The following is a 6,259-nucleotide window of genomic DNA, read 5'->3' as shown; positions in this document are numbered from 1 at the left end:
GAAATATACTCTTAAACTTAATTTAAAGTTATTAAAATGCATACATTTTTGTAACTTTTACACTAAAACATAAAATCTTTAAATATTTGCATTAAAAATCTCGTCTACCTTTTGAGCGTGTGGAGGGGCACGTGATCCCGTGCTCCCCCATAAATCCGCCTATGCCTAAGTACCTTCATCACGAGTTACCTTTTTTTGTTATTTTGAATTCATAAAATACCATCATTTGCGTTAGTTGATGTGCATGAAAAATACATTCATACCTGTGTGCTGCTGATGACCATGGGGAGAAAAATTTCACTGCACGCCACTTTCTTGAAGCTCACTCCACGACTCAAAATATTTTCCTTTGAAATCCACCTAAAAATCAAAATAAATTTCGTCGCATACAAATAAATAGTGAAACAACGTAATATTTTATTTTCTCAAACATTTTAATACTGTTTCTTTTTTTGTCGAATGACATGAAGCACAATTTATTGTACAACATGGAGAAATGTTACACTCACATCCGCCGCGTCGACAAGACTCAAATTATTATTAAAATATTTAAGGTATTTCGGGGTAATCATACCAATCAAGGAACAAAGTACAATCATTAAGGAGTGCAGCAAATCATAGGTGTTGACTTGGTGATGATGTAAGTTACAGTGGTAGGCTTACACATTCACGATGCGGCATACTCGCCACCTGAGACGGACTTAAGAATGATAGGCTGGATAACACGGTCCTCTGATGCAACACAATTATTGCGGTATAAGGTTTTTGAGGTTTTATGCCACGTATATTTCAGGCTTATCCCGAAGTTAGCCTAACATTGACGCAGCGAAAAAATCAAGGGAATTACGTAGAGGAGACCCCAGGCTGACCGACAGAATTTAAGTACACCAGGACTAGCCGCGGTGAAAAGTTTACGCAGTGACGCACAAATCGGGCAAAAATTCCAGGGAAATATATAATTAGCCTTGACCGGGATTCGAACCCAGATCCCCCAATTTTCGGGTCGAGCGCTTTACTCCTTGGTACCTTAACTTGCTATTGCACTCGACTGGAAATTGGGGAAATCGGGTTCGAATCCCGGTCAGGATGAATGCTTTTTTACCAGTTGAATTTTCTCATTATCATTTTCTCATTTTTTCTACCACTTCAATCGAATTTGATTTGTTTTCTAAGATGTCCACAGCGTCGCGATGGATGCATGCACTAAGCATACCGATATCCATACTCTGAGTATAAGCTGTAGCGTTTGAATTCGCAAGGAATAGCATTTAAAAGCAATGAATTTCATATATTGTAACCACACAAATAAAAATTTCTTTTATCATCTCAAATGATATCTTTTTTTTTCTCGTGTAATAGGGGTCACTCATTCATCAGCCACGTGAGTGGCGCCGCATGCAAATCCCTGTAATTACACAGATACCGATTGAAATATCCTCTACTGAAATGTTCGTGGACAAAAACCTCAAGTGTTAACCACCATAACGAGTTCCAGTGAAATTTTCAAGGTTGAAAATGATCATGAACAGAGTAATCACAGTGGAATATTCAAGGAAATTTCTTGCACATGCGATGAAATATGAGCTGGTGTTTTTGTACCAAGCATTGGCTGCTCTTTGTAGGAACAAAATTAAACGACCTAAGAATTTATTTGAAATTTAAATGGGAGGAATCAAAACATATTTAACGCATACGTAAATATTTATTGGGAGAAATCAGTAGTAATCACTCGTACGCAAATACTGCATAATTTCGCCAAACGCTTCATAGCCGAGCGACAAACCTTCTCATTTTTGAGCGTGAGATTAATTACATCATATAAATTTTTGTTTTGTTTTTTTTTAAACGTGCGAGCGTATGTACCAGTGCGTCATAAAGTATGGCTTAAAAATAAATTAAAGCGGTTTTATCAACATTAAAAAGTAACAAGACAGAGTGAGTCGGTTTTTCACTTTTGATCGTATCTTGTTCATAAGGGAGAGCACATTATGAAATACCGCTCACTTCTTGTTTAGTCTTATGCGTTCTCTCAAATTGCGTCTTAAATGGGCCCATCTAGTTGTACTGGCATAAGATAGCCCATTTCACCTTATAGTCTTCACTGATCTGAGTCTGACGGTTATACGAACTATGAAGGGCCTTCCTCACCAACTCATCTTCCAGTACAATACATCTCCCCTAAAGGAGCGCATTCTACTTCGGTTTTCTTATCTTCTCGCAACCAAGAATTTAGTAAAACCTTCCGAACGATGAATTTGACTCTTGATTCAAATATTTAAGGCCCGTTTCGCTTCTTAGGAGGGAGATTTTTGATCATTTCTTTTTACCCACACATTAAGTACTCGTTCAGAAAAAATTAGTGCGCAATATTTCGTCATGTACATTGTCAAGCATATCGTTTAGGTCGCAAATGACTACTACTCTCTCGGAACCGGAAAAAGTAACGAGAGAGAGAATAAGTCCTTTAATTTCATGACATGGATCCATAACATCCATTCACGCGATGCCTGGCAATAACTTTCCAGTTTTTACAATGAGAGATAACGGTGTGAAATCGCAACGATTTTCTTATAAACTATACATAAATTTAATTTTGGCACCTTAAATACACCTCAAAATCTTTTGCTTGCACAAATCATCCATTAACACAATGTCTCATTCGCTTCGCAATGAATTTTCATACAGCATTTTCATTTATTCCCTCCTGTATATTTGGTGGTGATGCATGGGGTCACAGCGCCATTTTAGGCCTAATACTAATGTAACTACTACGAGGGGTCATTCACTCAAATGGGAAAGAGTTTAACAGTTCAAGGATTCAATCATCGATGCTCTCTCGTAGATTCACCAAAGAACGAAGACGGTGAACAGAAAACTTGGGCGTTAGAACTTAACGCAAGGTAGGTGATTGATGAAAGAACGTTAGTATCAGATGGTCTGGAAAAATGTTAAAGGTCAATTCATTTAGAGAACGCAGCACACCAGGTCAAACGGTTCGTATTTCACGTTTTTTCACGATTTATCACTTGTTTAACACTTCTGCAATTAAAATGAAATACCCACGGTACTCAGGGTAAACCATTATCAGCGTTTGAATGCATCACATATTCTGAAACTTTACATTTCATAAAATACTGAGTTGATTTTTTAAAACTCGAGATACAGGCAGATGCTAACAATGGTATACTCTTCACACTCATAAGATCTCATCAAGATGGAGGTGTGGGTATTAAGCAAGTTCTCCGTCACGAAAACAGACCATTCGAGAGGAAGTGATGCATCGCTTTAATGAGTATGGGAGCAGGTATTTCTGATTGGACAACATACCACCTTTCAGCTCACAACATCTAACAGTTTCCGTATACTGTACACCTTGGCACTCCAGAGCACAAAGTAGTCACACACAAATTGAGTGGATAACGAGGGGTCTGGCCCAATAAGAGCAACCTTCCACCCATCCTTCCCGTGAGGAGAGCAGCGGACGCGTTGGAACGCCAAAGTTTGCACAGGGGCTGCCAACACAGCGCCGGCCGAAATTCCTTCGGCGCGTGCCGCTGTCGAATTCCTCCGCTCCCTAATAGAGCGCGCCACCGTACTTCATTAATCCATGCCGGTTCCTATAGACGCGCCAACACCTCCACCAACGTTGCAGGCATTCCTCTCCTGGCGCGCTTTCTAGGGAAGAGGTATTCGAGGCGATTGCACAAAGATATCACTCGACGGCAGTCACATCCTCCGACACCCGCGTAAGCAAACACTCCAAACATGTACATATAGACACCCGATTTCGACGCACTCTTGCGGACACATGTGGGAACTAACAGGCACGCGGGAAAGGTTGAGAGGGACCGGGTTTTGATTGGAAGGAGGTATGAGAGAGAAAGCGCATGTGATTGGTCGACAGATGGCAACGCGCACATCCATAAAATATGTATTTAGTTATATATTAGTTATTTTTTTAAATCTCTCCGTGTATGCATATTATTATATAACTATGTACAAGTCTGTTAGTTGATGTGACGGGGACGCTGATTCGTGAGGAGCAACATAATTTATCATGCTTCTTCCCTCTGGCACTGCAACATTGCTTCATCACTGTTAGCATTGTAATTTGATTGTAAATATGGGCTCTTGTGAACGTTATAACAATGGAAGCCATGCACACTTATGGCTTAGTGCATCGATTGGAACAGTCACCACGCCTTATATGCTCCTTTGATGATAGACTGTGATTTCTCAACTAAACTGCAATTTGGGAACCTAATTCATTACGTCCTCCCAAATAACAGGCGATGAAAATTCACGAGCAAATGAGTTAGTCCTCAGGAAATTTCCTGAGAAAACCCTCCGGAAGATAATATGTGACTTTCGGGGACATGAGGGTGAAAGTGGGTTAGTAATGTTATTCATTCGCCAAGGGGCAAGTTTCGTTATAACATGATCAAAGATAAGATCCATCCGCACATGTTCGCAGTATCTTTGGAAGCAGTGATGGCCAGGGGAACACAGGGAGAACTTGATGTTTCAACAGTCGGTCCCAGCACTGGCCTCCAGATGAACTCCAGTCCCCTAGCAATGCGAAGCAGCCCGAAGAGGCCCAACGATGGCTTTTGGTCAATCATCTTGATCATTGGCCGCCCAAGAGGTAGGAGTTAATAATTTTTGTCCCTGAAGACAAGAGTTAGTATGTTAGAGAATATAATAAATTACACGTAATGTTGACAGGGAAAAGAACAATTTAAACGTTAAATATGACATTCACTACGTTTAGTACACTCAATGCTGAAAATATCTATAAGAGCAATGCACTAGACAAGGAAACATTTTAGTGATAATAGGAGCAGTAAATAAATGAGATCAATAAAAATTTGCAAATAAAGGAAATCAGGTGAGATCGGAAAAATTAGCCTTCCAACAACTTTCCTGCAGAAGACATATTTAGAAAGACAAGGCAGAGAACCTTCTGATGAGCCACATTGGACTCAGAACGACTAAAAATGAAGAGGAAATTGTGGCTTGCTTCTATGTTTTCGTTGCACTCAGACTCAAAATCACTAATTCTATCAGAAAGGGAACCACCAAAAGCACCAAATATACAGAAATATTGGCCAAGAAACATTTGGATATTTTGCCGTGAATTCAAGACTCCAATATTGAATGTTTTAACATGCAACATAAGGTCAAGACCTACTCAAACTACTCCAAAGGTTCTCGGGAAACACTCAGGTCATTTGATTTGACAGCTCACAGCATCGACTTTGAAACGTTGGCGTGAGCATTCAGATATCGTTTACTAGTGATAATTTACATTTCATATTTTTATAATTTTATGAACATAACGGATTTACCATCGTATACGAATTGATCTATGAATAAAACTTTTAAGTTTCGTAAAATTCATCAAATCTCATCAACTCCAGGATCTAAGTACAGTGAACCACAGGCGTTGCAAAAACAGTAAATGATGGAACGTTAAATAAAGATACGTCAGTTTGACAACCAATGGCTGACAAATTATAAGTAACTTTTCATTGATTGAATGTTAGGGTAGGTAATAATAATTGGTTGATAAGATGTAGAAATAATATGACTATGGCGGTAAGTGTGGATTTTTACCTACGATTCCATGAAGTATGCGGCTGCCCAACTTCTTCACTTGCAGTCATGGTTATATTGCACATAAAACCCAGACTATATGACTATTCAGACTTAGCTTCTAAGTTTAGCTTCTTCAGACTAAGTTAAAATACTCCAAATTGATACAATTTTTTTCCCATCAGTAATCAAAATAAGATAGAGAACAGAGAAAACTGGTCTCTGAAGCTAAATACAATTACTAATATGGGCTAAATAACAGTACCTACTCGGCCCCCTACCTTAAACTCAAAGCTGTAGTGATCTTATACAGTCCATGTCACCTATCATACAATCTTGAGACGAAAAAATAATCACGGACCGCAGTTGACGCAGTAACTGATAGATATAACTACCTATTAACAGAATTTAAACACATGGCAGTTGACGACCAATTATAGTGAATCACAAAAAGAAAACCAGACAATGGTTAGTATGCGAATGAGATGAAACAATGGGATGAAAAAGTAAAGAATAGCTTAGGTGGTACGTATTCAATCTAATATGTTACCACTGATGATGATAAACCACTTCCAACGAGGGACTCATAAGAATCTCTTGGAGAATTAACAGGAATCTATTTTTAATTACCGATATGGTCTCTTTTGACGAGACCAAAACTCTC

General features: G+C 38.9%; 1 protein-coding gene across 2 annotated transcripts in view; it reads right to left on the bottom strand.

Annotated features, from left to right (window-relative positions):
- Window positions 1-422: 422 nt before the first annotated feature.
- The window catches only part of LOC124165664 (lachesin-like), a 450,658-nt gene continuing 444,821 nt past the window's right edge, over window positions 423-6,259 (bottom strand). For both annotated transcript variants that reach the window (XM_046543144.1, XM_046543145.1), the window contains one exon: window positions 423-4,668. The gene's annotated coding sequence lies outside the window, so the exon portion shown is untranslated. The remainder of the gene's footprint in view (window positions 4,669-6,259) is intronic.

The sequence above is a fragment of the Ischnura elegans genome, chromosome 9 (genome assembly GCF_921293095.1).
Source record: "Ischnura elegans chromosome 9, ioIscEleg1.1, whole genome shotgun sequence".
NCBI lineage: Eukaryota > Metazoa > Arthropoda > Insecta > Odonata > Coenagrionidae > Ischnura > Ischnura elegans.
This window is presented reverse-complemented; position numbering and strand designations above follow the sequence as displayed.